Raw genomic sequence first — 15,120 nt, forward strand, 5'->3', positions numbered from 1 at the left:
TCCATCCTCTGTACTCTCAATACACTTTATGCCATTTCCGTCCACTCCCCGTCTTCTCAGACCAATCTATGTCCTCTCAGTCCAGTCTGTGTCATCTCAGTACACTCTGTGTCCTGTCAGTACACTATCTGTTTTCTCAGTCCACTCTATGTCCTCTCAGTCTTCTCTCTGACTTCTCAGTCCACTCTATGTCATCTGAGTCCACTCTATGTACTCCCAGAAAACTCTATGTTCTCTCAGTCCACTCTATGTCATCTCAGTCCACTCCCTGTCTTCTCCGTCAATTCTATGTGCTCTCAGTACACTCTCTGTGATCTCTGTACATTCTGTGTCCTCTCAGTCCACTCCCTGTTTTCTTAGTCCTCCCCCTGTCCTCTCAGTCCACTCCCTGTCTTCTCAGTCCACTCTATGTTATCTCAGTCCACTCTATGTTCTCTCATTACACCCACTGTCCTCTCAGTACACTCTGTGTCCTCTCAGACCAATCCCTTTCTTTTCAGTCTACTCTATGTCTCCTCAGTCAACTCTATGTCCTCTCAGTCCTCTCTATGTCATCTCAGTCCACTCCCTGTCTTCTCTGTCAAATCTATGTCTTCTAAGTCCACTCTATGTCCTTTTAGTGCCCTCCCTGTCTTCTCAGTCCACTGTATCTGTTCTCAGTCCACTCCCAGTCTTCTCAGTACACTTATGTCTTCTCAGTCCATTCCCTGTTTTCTCAGTGCATTCTAAGTCCCATCGGTACAATCTCCGTTCTCTCAGTACATTCTGTGTCCTCTCAGTCCACTTCCTGTCCTCTGAGTACACTCTATGTCTTCTCAGTCCACTCCCTGTCTTCTCAGTCCGTTCTATGTCCTCTCAGTACAATCTCTGTTCTCTCAGCACATTCTATGTCCTCTCAGTCCACTCCCTATCCTCTCACTAAACTCCATGTCATCTCAGTCCACTCTATATCCTCTCAGTCCTCCCTATGTCCTCTCAGTCCACTCTATCTAATCTCAGTCCACTCTATGTCCTCTTAGTCCACTTGCTGTCCTCTCTGTCCACTCTCTGTTCTCTCAGCAAACTGTGTCCTCTCAGTCCAAACCCTGTGTTCTCAGTACAGTCTATGTCCTCTCAGTCCACTCCCTGTCTTCTCAGTCCACTCTGCGTCACCTCAGTACACTCTATGTCCTCTGAGTACACCCCCTGTTTTCTCAGCCCAATCTATGTCGTCTCAGTCCACCCTCTGTTCTGTCAGTACACTCAGTGTCATGCCAGTCCACTCTATGTCCTCTCAGTCCACTCTATGTCATCTCAGTCCACTCCCTGTTTTCTCAGTTCATTCCTTGTCTTCTCAGTCCACTCTATATCTTCTCAGTCCACTCTATGTCCTCTCAGTCCACTCTATCTACTCACAGCCCACTCTATGTCATCTCAGTCCACTCTATGTTTTCTCAGTACTCTGTGTCTTCTCAGTCCACTCTATATCTTCTCAGTCCACTCTATGTCCTCTCGGTCCACTCTATCTACTCACAGCCCACTCTATGTCATCTCAGTCCACTCTATGTTTTCTCAGTACTCTGTGTCATCTCAGTACACTCTGTGATCTCTCAGTCCACTCTATGTCGTCTCAGGCCACCCTCTGTTCTGTCAGTCAACTCTATCTCCTCTCAGTCCACTCTATGTCATCTCAGTCCCCTCCTTCTCTTCTCAGTCCACTCCCTATCTTCTCAGTCCACTCTAAGTCTTCTCACTACACTCTGTGTTCTCTCAGTCCACTCTCTGTCTTCTCAGTCCACTCTATGTCGTCTCAGTCCACCCTCTGTTCTGTCAGTCAACTCTATCTCCTCTCAGTCCACTCTATGTCATCTCAGTCCCCTCCTTCTCTTCTCAGTCCACTCCCTATCTTCTCAGTCCACTCTATGTCTTCTCAGTAAACTCTGTGTTCTCTCAGTCCACTCTCTGTCTTCTCAGTCCACTCTATGTCGTCTCAGTCCACCCTCTGTTCTCTCAGTCAACTCTATCTCCTCTCAGTCCACTCCTTCTCTTCCCAGTCCACTCCCTATCTTCTCAGTCCACTCTACGTCTTCTCAGTCCGCTCTATGTCGTCTCAGTCCACCCTCTGTACTGTCAGTACTCTCTGTGTCATCTCAGTCCACTCTATGTCTTCTCAGTACACTCTGTGTCATCTCAGTACACTCTGTGTTCTCTCAGTCCACTCTATGTCATCTCAATACACTCTGTGTTCTCTCAGTCCACTCCCTGCCTTCTCAGTTCACTCTATGTCTTCTCAGACCACCCTCTGTTCTCTCAATACAATCTGTGCCATCTCCGTCCACTCCCCATGTACTTAGTCCAGTCTATGTCCTCTCAGCCCACTGCCTGTCTTCTCAGTTCAATCTATGTCATCTCAGTATACTCTATATACTGAGTCCACTCCTTTATTTCTCAGTCCACTCTACGTCGTCTCAGTCCACCCTTTGTTCTCTCAGTCCACTCTATGTCTTCTCAGTCCACCCTCTGTTCTGTCAATCAACTTTATGTCTTCTCAGTCCACTCTATGTCGTCTCTGTCCACCCTCCGTCCTGTCAGTCCACTCTATGCCCTATCAGTCCACTCTATGTCATCTCAGTCCACTCCCTGTCTTCTCAGTCCACACCGTGTTTTTTCAGTCCACTGTATGTCATCTCAGTCCACTCCCTGTCGTAGGACTGCACTCACTCTCTTCTCAGTGCACTCTAAGTAATTTCAGCAGTCTCTGTGTTAGCTCAGTACACTCTGTGTTCTCTCTGTCCACTCCCCGTCTTCTCAGTCCACTCTATGTCATCTCAGTACACTCTGGTTTTTCTTAGTCCAATCCATGTCTTGTCAGTCCACTCAATGTCCTCTCAGTCCACTCTATGTATTCTCAGTCCACCATATGTCATCTCAGTCCATTCCCAGTCTTCTCAGTCTACTGTGTTCTCAGTCTACTATATGTCCTCGTAGTACACTAACTGTCTTCTGAGTCCTCTATATGTCCTCTCAGTCCACTCTATCTCTTGTCAGTTCAATCTGTGTCCTCTCAGTCCACTTTATCTCCTGTCAGTCTTCTCTATCTCCTCTCAGTCCACTCTATGTACTCTCTGTCCACTCTATGTCCTGTCAGTCTTCTCTATCTCCTCTCAGTCCACTCTATGTCCTCTCAGTTCACTCTATGTTCTTTCAGTCCACTCTATCTCCTGTCAGTCCACTCTATCTCCTCTCACTCCACCCTGTGTCCTCTCGGTCCACCCTATGTACTCTCTGTCCACTCTATCTCCTGTCAGTCCACTCTATCTCCTGTCAGTATACTCTATCTCCTCTCAGTCCACCCTGTGTCCTCTCAGTCCACTCTATCTCCTCTCACTCCACTCTATGTCCTCTCAGTACACTCTATCTACTCTCAGTCCACCCTGTGTCCTTTCAGTCCTCTCCATGTCCTCTCAGTCCACTGTGTCTCCTGTCAGTCCACTCTATGTTCTCTCAGTCCACTCTATCCCCTCTCAATCCACTCTATGTCCTCTCAGGCCACTCTATGTCCTCTCAGTACAGTCTGTGTTCTTTCAGTCCACATCCTATTGTCTTAGTCCACCCTGTGACCTCTCAGTCCACTCTATGCATTCTCAGTCCACTCTATATCTTCTCAGTCCACTTTCTGTCCTCTCAGTCCACTCAATGTCCTCTCAGTACATTCTGTATCCTTTCAGTCCACCTTCTCTCCCCTCTGTCCAATCTATCTCCTCTCAGTCCACTCTATCTCCTCTCAGTCCAGTCTATGTCCTCTCAGTCCTCACTATGTCTTCTCAGTCAACTCTGTGTCCTCTCAGTCCACTCTATCTCCTGTCAGTCTCCTCTATCCCCTCTCAGTCCACTCTATGTACTCTCAAACAACTATCTCCTCTCAGTCTTCTCTATGTCCTCTCAGTCCACCCTGTGTCCTCTCAGTCCACTCTATGTCCTCTCAGTCCACTCTATGTCCTCTCAGTCCACTCTATATCCCCTCAATCCACTCTATGTTCTCTCAGTCCACTCTATGTCCTTTCAGTTCATTCTATTTCCTCTCAGTCCACTCCATATTCTCTCAGTCCACTCTATGACCTCTCAGTCCACTCTGTGTCCTCTCAGTGTACTGTATGTACTCTCAGTCCACTCTATCTCCTGTCAGTGCACTCTATGTTCTCTCAGTCCACTTTATCTCCTGTCAATCCACTCTATCACCTCTCAGTCCACCCTTCTTCCTCTCAGTCCACTCTATGTCGTCTCAGTCCACTCTATGTCCTCTCAGTCCACTCTATCTCCTGTCTGTCCAATCTATCTCCTCTCAGTCCACCCTGTGTCCTCTCAGTCCACTCTATGTACTCTCAGTCCACTCTATCCCCTCTCAGTCTTCTCTATCTCCTCTCAGTCCACTCTATCTCCTGTCAGTCTTCTCTATCTCCTCTCAGTCCACTCTATGCTCTCTCAGTCCACTCTATGTCCTCTCTGTCCACTCTATGTCCTCTCAGTCTATTCTATCACCTCTCAGTCAACTCTATGTCCTCTCAGTCCACTCTATCTCCTGTCAGTTTTCTCTATGTCTTCTCAGTCCACCCTGTGTCCTTTCAGTCCTCTCTATGTCCTCTCAGTCCACTCTATCTCCTCTCAGTCCACTCTATCTCCTGTCAGTCTTCTCTATCTCCTCTCAGTCCACTCTATGTCTTCTCAGTCCACTCCACGTACTCTCAGTGCACTCTATATCCTCTCAGTCCACTCTATGTCCTCTCAGTCCACTCTATCTCCTCTCAATCCACTCTATCTCATTTCAGTCTTCTCCATCTCCTGTCAGTCCACTCTATCTCCTCTCAGTCCACTCTATATCCTCTTAGTCCACTCTATCTCCTCTCAGTGCACTCTATCTCCTGTCAGTCTTCTCTATCTGCTCTCAGTCCACTCTATGTCCTCTCAGTCCACTCTCTCTCCTCTCAGTCTAGTCTATGTCCTCTCAGTCCACTCTATCTCCTCTCAGTCCACTCTATGTCATGTAAGTCTTCTCTATCTTCTCTCAATCCACTCTATGTCCTCTCAGTCCACTCTATGTCCTCTCAGTCCACTCTATCTGCTGTCAGTCAACTCTATCTCCTCTCAGTCCACTCTATGCCCTCTCACTCCACTCTATGTCCTCTCAGTCCACTCTATGTCCTCTCAGTCCACTCTAAATCTTCTCAGTCCACTTTATGTCCTCTCCGTCCACTCTATCTCCTCTCAGTCCAATCTATGTCCTCTCAGTCCACTCTATCTTCTGTCAGTCGACTCTATCTGCTCTCAGTCCACCATGTGTCCTCTCAGTCCACCCTATGTCCTCTCAGTCCACTCTATCTCCTGTCAGGCCACTCTATCTACTCTCAGTCCACCCTGTGTCCTCACAATCCACCCTATGTCCTCTCAGTCCACTCTATCTGCTGTCAGTCCACTCTATCTCCTCTCAGTCCACTCTATACCCTCTCAGTCCACTCTATGTCCTCTCAGTCCACTCTAAGTCCTATCTGTCCACTTTATGTCCTCTCAGTCCACTCTACATCTTCTCAGTCCACTTTATGTCCTCACAGTCCACTCTATCTCCTCTCAGTCCACTCTATGTCCTCTCAGTCCACTCTATCTTCTGTCAGTCGACTCTATCTGCTCTCAGTCCACCATGTGTCCTCTCAGTCCACTCTATCTCCTGTCAGTCCACTCTATCTCCTGTCAGTTCACTCTATCTCCTCTCAGTTAACCCTGTGTCCTCTCAGTCCACTCTATGTCCTCTCAGTCCACTCTACGTTCTCTCAGTCCACTCTATCTCCTCTCAATCCACCCTGAGTCCTCTCTGTCTACTCTATGTCCTCTCAGTGCACTCTATCTCCTCTCAGTCCACTCTATCTCCTGTCAGTCTTCTCTATCTCCTCTCAGTCAACTCTATGTCCTCTCAGTCCACTCTATGTCCTCTCTGTCCACTCTCTCTCCTCTCAGTCCAGTCTATGTCCTCTCAGTCCACTCTACCTCCTCTCAGTCCACTCTATCTTTTGTCAGTCTTCTCTATTTCCTCTCAGTCCACTCTATGTCCTCTCAGTCCACTCTATGTAATCTCAGTCCACTCTATCTCCTCTCAGTCCACTCTATCTCCTATCAGTGCACTCTATCGCCTGTCAGTCTCCTCCATCTCCTGTCAGTCCACTCTTTCTCCTCTCAGCCCACTCTATATACTCTCAGTCCACTCTATGTCCTCTCAGTTCACTCTATGTACTCTCAGTCCACTCTATCTCCTCTCAGTTATCCCTGTGTCCTCTCAGTCCACACTATGTCCTCTCATCCACTCTATCTAATCTCAGTCCACTCTATGTGCTTTCATTCCACTCTATGTCCTCACAGTCCACTTTATATCCTCTCAGTTCACTCTATGTCCTCTCAGTCCGGTCTATGTCCTCTCAGTCCAATCTATGTCCTCTCCGTCCACTCTATGTCCTCTCAGTCCACTCTATCTCCTGTCAGTCCACTCTATCTCCTGTCACTATTCTCTATCTCCTCTCAGTCCACTCCATCTCCTCTCAGTCCACTCTATGTCCTCTCATTCCACTCTATCTCCTGTCAGTCCACTCTATCTCCTCTCAGTCCACCCTGTGTCCCCTCAGTCCACCCTATGTCCTCTCTGTCCACTCTATCTCCTCTCAGTCCACTCTATCTCCTCTCAGTCCACTCTATGTCCTCTCAGTCCACACTATGTCCTCTCAGTCCACTCTATCTCCTCTCTGTCCACTCTTACATCTGTCAGTCTTCTCTATCTCCTCTCAGTCCACTCTATATCCTGTCAGTCTTCTCTATCTACTCTCAGTCCACTCTGTGGTCTTGCAGTCCACCCTGTGTCCTCTCAGTCCACTCTATCTCCTGTCAGTCCACTCTATCTCCTCTCAGTCCACCCTGTGTCCTCTCAGTCCACCCTGTGTCCTCCCAGTCCACTCTCTCTGCTGTCAGTTCACTCTATATCCTGTCAGTCCACTCTATGTCCTCTCAGTCCACTCTATGTCCTCTCAGTCCACTCTATAACTTCTCAGTCCACATTATGTCCTCTCAGTCCACTCTATCTCTTCTCAGTCCACTCTATCTTCTGTCAGTCCACTCTATCTCCTCTCAGTCCATCCTGTGTCCTCTCAGTCCACCCTATGTCCTCTCAGTCCACTCTATCTCCTATCAGCCCACTCTATCTCCTGTCAGTCCACTCTATCTGCTCTCAGTCCACTCTATGTCCTGTCTGTCCACTCTATGTCCTCTCAGTCCACTCTATCTCCCCTCAGTCTACTGTATGTCCTCTCAGTCCACTCTATTTCCTCTCAGTCCACTCCATATCCTCTCAGTCCACTCTATGTCCTCTCAGTCAACTCTATGTCCTCTCAGTCCACTCTATCTCCTGTCAGTCCACTCTATGTTCTCTCAGTCCGCTCTATCTCCTCTCAGTCCACTCTATGTCCTCTCAGTCCACTCTATCTCCTCTCAGTCCACTCTATATCCTCTCAGTCCACTCTATGTCATCTCCGTTCACACTATGTCCTCTCAGTCCACTCTGTGTCCTCTCAGTCCACTTTATCTCCTGTCAGTCTTCTCTATCTCCTCTCAGTCCACTCTATATCCTCTCAGTCCAATCTATGTCATCTCAGTCAACTCTATGTCCTCTCAGTCCACTCTATCTCCTGTCAGTCCACTCTATGTTTTCTCAGTCCGCTCTATCTCCTCTCTGTCCACTCTATGTCCTCTCAGTCCTCTCTATCTCCTCTCAGTCCACTCTATATCCTCTCAGTTAACTCTATGTCATCTTAGTCCACACTATGTCCTCTCGGTCCAATCTGTGTCCTCTCAGTCCACTTTATCTCCTCTCAGTCTTCTCTATCTCCTCTCAGTCCACCCTGTCTCCTCTCAGTCCACTCTATGTCGTCTCAGTCCACCCTGTGTACACTCAGTCCACTCTGTGTCCTCTCAGTCCACTGTATGTTCTCTCAGTCCACTCCATCCCCTCTCAGTCCACTCTATGTCCTCTTAGTCCACTCTGACTCCTGCCAGTCGTCTCTATGTCCTATCTGTCCACCCTGTGTCCTCTCAGTCCACTCTATATCCTCTCAGTCCACTCTACCTCCTGTCAGTCTTCTCTATCTCCTCTCAATCCACTCTATGTCCTCTCAGTCCTCTCAGTCCACTCTATGTCCTCTCAGTCCACTCTATCTCCTCTCAGTCCACTCTATGTCCTAAGTCCACTCTATCTGCTCTCAGTCCACTCTATCTCCTGTCAGTCTTCTCTATCTGCTCTCAGTCCACTCTATGTCCTCTCAGTCCACTCTATGTCTTCTCAGTCCACTCTCTCTCCTCTCAGTGCACTCTATGTCCTCTCAGTCCACTCTATATCTTCTCAGTCCACTTTATGTCCTCTCAGTCCACTCTATCTCCTCTCATTCCACTCTATGTCCTCTCAGTCCACTCTATCTTCTGTCAGTCGACTCTATCTGCTCTCAGTCCACCATGTGTCCTCTCAGTCCAACCTATGTACTCTCAGTCCACTCTATCTCCTGTCAGTCCACTCTATCCCCTGTCAGTCCACTATATCTCTTCTCAGTCCACCCTGTGGCCTCTCTGTCCACTCTATGTCCTCTCAGTCCACTCTATGTCCTCTCAGTCCACTCTATATCCCCTCAATCCACTCTATGTTCTCTCAGCCCACTCTATGTCCTTTCAGTCCATTCTATTTCCTCTCAGTCCACTCCATATTCTCTCAGTCCACTCTATGTCCTCTCAGTCCACTCTGTGTCCTCTCAGTGTACAGTATGTACTCTCAGTCCACTCTATCTCCTGTCAGTGCACTCTATGTTCTCTCAGTCCACTTTATCTCCTGTTAATCCACTCTATTACCTCTCAGTCCACCCTTCTTCCTCTCAGTCCACTCTATGTCGTCTCAGTCCACTCTATGTCCTCTCAGTCCACTCTATCTGCTGTCGGTCAACTCTATCTCCTCTCAGTCCACTCTATGCCCTCTCACTCCACTCTATGTCCTCTCAGTCCACTCTATGTCCTCTCAGTCCACTCTATATCTTCTCAGTCCACTTTATGTCCTCTCAGTCCACTCTATCTCCTCTCAGTCCAATCTATGTCCTCTCAGTCCACTCTATCTTCTGTAAGTCGACTCTATCTGCTCTCAGTCCACCATGTGTCCTCTCAGTCCACCCTATGTCCACTCAGTCCACTCTATCTCCTGTCAGGCCACTCTATCTCCTCTCAGTCCACCCTGTGTCCTCACAATCCACCCTATGTCCTCTCAGTCCACTCTATCTGCTGTCAGTCCACTCTATCTCCTCTCAGTCCTCTCTAAGTCCTATCTGTCCACTTTATGTCCTCTCAGACCCACTCTATATCTTCTCAGTCCACTTTATGTCCTCTCAGTCCAGTCTATCTCCTCTCAGTCCACTCTATGTCCTCTCAGTCCACTCTATCTTCTGTCAGTCGACTCTATCTGCTCTCAGTCCACCATGTGTCCTCTCAGTCCACTCTATCTCTTGTCAGTCCACTCTATCTCCTGTCAGTTCACTCTATCTCCTCTCAGTTAACCCTGTGTCCTCTCAGTCCACTCTATGTCCTCTCAGTCCACTCTATGTCCTCTCAGTCCACTTTATCTCCCCTCATTCCACTCTATGTTCTCTCAGTCCACTCTATGTCATCTCAGTCCTCTCTATTTCCTCTCAGTCCACTCCATATTCTCTCAGTCCACTCTATTTCCTCTCAGTCCACCTTGTGTCCTCTCAGTGTACTCTATGTCCTCTCAGTCCACTCTATCTCCTGTCAGTCCACTCTATGTTCTCTCAGTCCACTCTATCTCCTGTCAGTCCACCCTGTCTCCTCTCAGTCCACTCTATGTCGTCTCAGTCCACTCTATGTCCTCTCAGTCCACTCTGTCTCCTGTCAGTCCAATCTACCTCCTCTCAGTCCACCCTGTGTCCTCTCAGTCCACTCTATGTCCTCTCTGTCCACTGTATCTCCTCTCACTCCACTCTATCTCATCTCAGTCCAATCTATGTCATCTCAGTCCACACTATGTCCTCTCAGTCCACTCTGTGACCTCTCAGTCCACTCTATCTCCTGTCAGTCTTGTCTATCTCCTCTCAGTCCACTCTATGTACTCTCACTTCACTCTATCTCCTCTCAGTCTTCTCTATGTCCTCTCAGTCCACCCTGTGTCCTCTCAGTCCACTCTATGTCCTCTCAGTCCACTCTATATCCTCTCAGTCCACTCTATGTCCTCTCAGTCCACTCTAAGTCATCTCAGTCCACTCTATGTCCTCTCAAACCCCTCTATCTCCTGTCTGTGCACTCTATCTCCTGTCAGTCTTCTCTATCTCCTCTGAGACCAATCTGTGTATTCTCAGTCCACCCTGTGTACTCTCAGTCCACTCTATCTCCTGTCTGTCCACTCTATGACCTCTCAGTCCAATCTGTGTCCTGTCAGTCCACTCTATCTCCTGTCAGACCACTTTGTGTCCTCTCAGTCCACCCTGTGTCCTCTCAGTCCACTCTACCTCCTGTCAGCCCACTCAATGTCCTCTCAGTCCACCCTGTGTCCTCTCAGTCCACTCTATCTACTGTCAGTATTCTCTATCTCCTCTGAGTTCACTCTATCTCCTCTCAGTCCACTCTATCTCCTGTCAGTCTACTCTATGTCCTCTCAGTCCACCCTGTGTCCTCTCAGTCCACTCTATGTCCTCTCAGTCCACTCTATCTCCACTCAGTCCACTCTATCCCTTGTCCGTCTGCTCTATCTACTCTCAGTCCACTCTATGTCCTCTCAGTCCACTCTATCTCCTCTCAGTCCACCCTATGTCCTCTCAGTCCACTCTATCTGCTATCAGTCCACTCTATCTCTTGTCAGTCCACTCTATCTGCTCTCAGTCCACCCTGTGTCCTCTCAGTCCACTCTATGTCCTCTCTGACCACTCTATCTCCTCTCAGTCCACTCTATGTCTTCTCAGTCCACTCCACGTACTCTCAGTGCACTCTATGTCCTCTCGGTCCACTCTATCTCATGTCAGTCTTCTCCATCTCCAGTCAGTCCACTCTGTCTCCTCTCAGTCCACTCTATATCCTCTCAGTCCACTCTATCTACTCTCAGTGCACTCTATCTCCTGTCAGTCTACTCTATCTGCTCTCAGTCCACTCTATGTCCTCTCAGTCCACTCGCTCTCCTCTCAGTCTAGTCTATGTCCTCTCAGTCCACTCTATCTCCTCTCAGTCCACTCTATGTCCTGTCTGTCTTCTCTATCTTCTCTCAATCCACTCTATGTCCTCTCAGTCCACTCTATCTGCTGTCAGTCATCTCTATCTCCTCTCAGTCCACTCTATGCCCTCTCACTCCACTCTATGTCCTCTCAGTCTACTCTATGTCCTCTCAGTCCACTCTATATCTTCTCAGTCCACTTTATGTCCTCTCAGTCCTCTCTATCTCCTCTCAGTCAACCCTATATCCTCTCAGTCCACTCTATCTCCTGTCAGTCCACTCTATCTCCTGTCAGTCCACTCTGTCTCCTCTCAGTCCACCCTGTGTCCTCTCAGTCCACTCTATGTTCTCTCAGTCCACTCTATCTCCTGTCAGTCCACTCTATCTGCTGTCAGTCCACTCTATCTCCTCTCAGTTCACTCTATGTCCTCTCAGTCCGCTCCATGTACTCTCAGTCCAATCTATGTCCTCTCAGTCCACTCTATGTCCTCTCAGTCCACTCTATCTCCTGTCAGTCCACTCTATCTCCTGTGACTCTTCTCTAGCTCCTCTCAGTCCACTCTATGTCCCCTCAGTCCACTCCATCTCCTGTCAGTCCACTCTATCCCCTCTCAGTCCACTCTATGTCCTCTCAGTCCACACTATGTCCTCTCAGTCCACCCTATGTCCTCTCAGTCCACTCTATTTCCTCTCAGTCCACTCTATCTCATCTCAGTCCACTCTATGTCCTCTCAGTCCACACTATGTCCTCTCAGTCCACTCTATCTCCTCTCAGTCCACTCTTACACCTGTCAGTCTTCTCTATCTCCTCTCAGTCCACTCTCTATCCTGTCACTCTTCTCTATCTACTCTCAGTCCACTCTGTGTCCTTGCAGTCCACCCTGTGTCCTCTCAGTCCACTCTATCTCCTGTCAGTCCACTCTTCTCCTCTCAGTCCACCCTGTGTACTCTCAGTCCACCCTATGTCCTCTCAGTCCACTCTATCTGCGGTCAGTCCACTCTATGTCCTCTCAGTCCACTCTATGTTCTCTCAGTCCACTCTATATCTTCTCAGTCCACTTTATGTCCTCTCAGTCCACTCTATCTCCTCTCAGTCCACTTTATGTCCTCTCAGTCCACTCTATCTTCTGTCAGTCCACTCTATCTCCTCTCAGTCCACCCTGTGTTCTCTCAGTCCACCCTATGTCCTCTCAGTCCACTCTATCTGCTATCAGTCCACTCTCTATCCTGTCAGTCTTCTCTATCTACTCTCAGTCCACTCTGTGTCCTTGCAGTCCACCCTGTGTCCTCTCAGTCCACTCTATCTCCTGTCAGTCCACTCTTCTCCTCTCAGTCCACCCTGTGTACTCTCAGTCCACCCTATGTCCTCTCAGTCCACTCTATCTTCTGTCAGTCCACTCTATCTCATCTCAGTCCACCCTGTGTCCTCTCAGTCCACTCCATATCCTCTCAGTCCACTCTATGTCCTCTCAGTCAAATCTATGTCCTCTCAGTCCACTCTATCTCCTGTCAGTCCACTATATGTTGTCTCAGTCCGCTCTATCTCCTCTCAGTCCACTCTATGTCCTCTCAGTCCACTCTATCTCCTCTCAGTCCACTCTATCTCTTCTAAGTCCAATCTATGTCATCTCAGTCCACACTATGTCCTCTCAGTCCACTCTGTGTCCTCTCAGTCCACTTTATCTCCTGTCAGTCTTCTCTATTTCCTCTCAGTCCACTCTATGTACTCTCAATCCACTCTATCTCCTCTCAGTCTTCTCTGTGTCCTCTCAGTCCACCCTGTGTCCTCTCAGTCCACTTCATGTCCTCTCAGTCCACTGTATGTTCTCTCAGTCCACTCCATCTCCTCTCTGTCCACTCTATGTCCTCTTAGTCCACTCTAACTCCTGCCAGTCTTCTCTATGCCCTCTCAGTCCATCCTGTGTCCTCTCAGTCCACTCTATATCCTCTCAGTCCATTCGAACTGGTGTCAGTCTTCTCTATCTCCTCTCAGTCCACTCTATGTCCTCTCAGTCCACTCTATCTCCTCTCAGTCGACTCTATGTCCTCTCAGTCCACTCTATCTCCTGTCAGTCTTCTCTATGTTCTCTCAGTCCACCCTGTGTCCTCTCAGTCCACTCTATGTCCTAAGTCCACTCTATCTCCTCTCTGTCCACTCTATCTCCTCTCAGTCTTCTCTATCTGCTCTCTGTCCACTCTATGTCCTCTCAGTCCACTCTATGTCCTCTCAGTCCACTCTCTCTCCTCTCAGTCTATATCCTCTCAGTCCACTCTATCTCCTCTCAGTCCACTCCATCTCCTGTCAGTCCTCTCTATCTCCTCTCAGTCCAATCTATGACCTCTCAGTCCATTCTATGTACTCTCAGTCCACTCTATCTCTTCTCAGTCCACTCTATGACCTCTCAGTCCACTCTATCTCCTCTCAGTCCACTCTGTCTCCTGTCAGTCTTCTCCATCACTTGTCAGTCCACCCTATATCCTCTCAGTCCACTCTATATCCTCTCAGTCCACTCTATGTCCTCTCAGGCCACTCTAAGTCATCTCAGTCCACTCTATGTCTTCTCAGTCCCCTCTATCTCCTGTCAGTGCACTCTATCTCCTGTCAGTCTTCTCTATCTCCTCTGAGTCCAATATGTGTATTCTCAGTCCACCCTGTGTACTCTCAGTTCACTCTATCTCCTGTCTGGCCACTCTATGTCCAATCAGTCCAATCTGTGTCCTCTCAGTCCACTCTATCTCCTGTCAGACCACTTTGTGTCCTCTCAGTCCACCCTGTGTCCTCTCAGTCCACTGTACCTCCTGTCAGTCTACTCTATGTCCTCTCAGTCCACCCTGTGTCCTCTCATTCCACTCTATGTCCTCTGAGTCCACTCTATCTCAACTCAGTCCACTATATCTCTTGTCCGTCTGCTCTATCTACTCTCAGTCCACTCTATGTCCTCTCAGTCCACTCTTTCTCCTCTCAGTCCACTCTATCTCCTGTCAGTCCTCTCTATCTCTTCTCAGTCCACTCTATGTCCTCTCAGTCCACTCTATGTCCTCTCAGTCCACTCTATCTCCTCTCAGTCTTCTCTATCTCCTCTCAGTCCACTCTATCTCCTGTCAATCTTCTCTATCTCCTCTCAGTCCACTCTATGCTCTCTCAGTCCACTCTATGTCCTCTCAGTCCACTCTATGTCCTCTCAGTCTACTCTATCTCCTCTCAGTCCACTCTATGTCCTCTCAGTCCACTCTATCTCCTGTCAGTCTTCTCTATGTCTTCTCAGTCCGACCTGTGTCCTTTCAGTCCACTCTATGTCCACTCAGTCCACTCTATCTCCTCTCAGTCCACTCTATCTCCTGTCAGTCTTCTCTATCTCCTCTCAGTCCACTCTATGTCCTCTCAGTCCACTCCCTATCCTCTCAGTCCAGTCTATGTCCTCTCAGTCCACTCTATCTCCTGTCACTCTTCTCTATCTGCTCTAAGTCCACTCTATGTCTTCTCAGTCCACTCCACGTACTCTCAGTGCACTCTATCTCCTCTCAGTCCACTCTATGTCCTCTCAGTCCACTCTATCTCCTCTCAATCCACTCTATCTCCTGTCAGTCTTCTCCATCTCCTGTCAGTCCTCTCTATCTCCTCTCAGTCCACTCTATATCCTCTCAGTCCACTCTATCTCCTCTCAGTGCACTCTATCTCCTGTCAGTCTTCTCTATCTGCTCTCTGTCTACTCTATGTCCTCTCAGTCCACTCTCTCTCCTCTCAGTCTAGTCTATGTCCTCTCAGTCCACTCGATCTCCTCTCCGTCCACTCTATGTCCTGTCAGTCTTCTCTATCTTCTCTCAATCCACTCTATGTCCTCTCAGTCCACTCTATGTCCTCT

This window comes from Periplaneta americana, chromosome 14 (assembly GCF_040183065.1).
Source record: "Periplaneta americana isolate PAMFEO1 chromosome 14, P.americana_PAMFEO1_priV1, whole genome shotgun sequence".
In the NCBI taxonomy this organism is placed as follows: Eukaryota; Metazoa; Arthropoda; class Insecta; order Blattodea; family Blattidae; genus Periplaneta; species Periplaneta americana.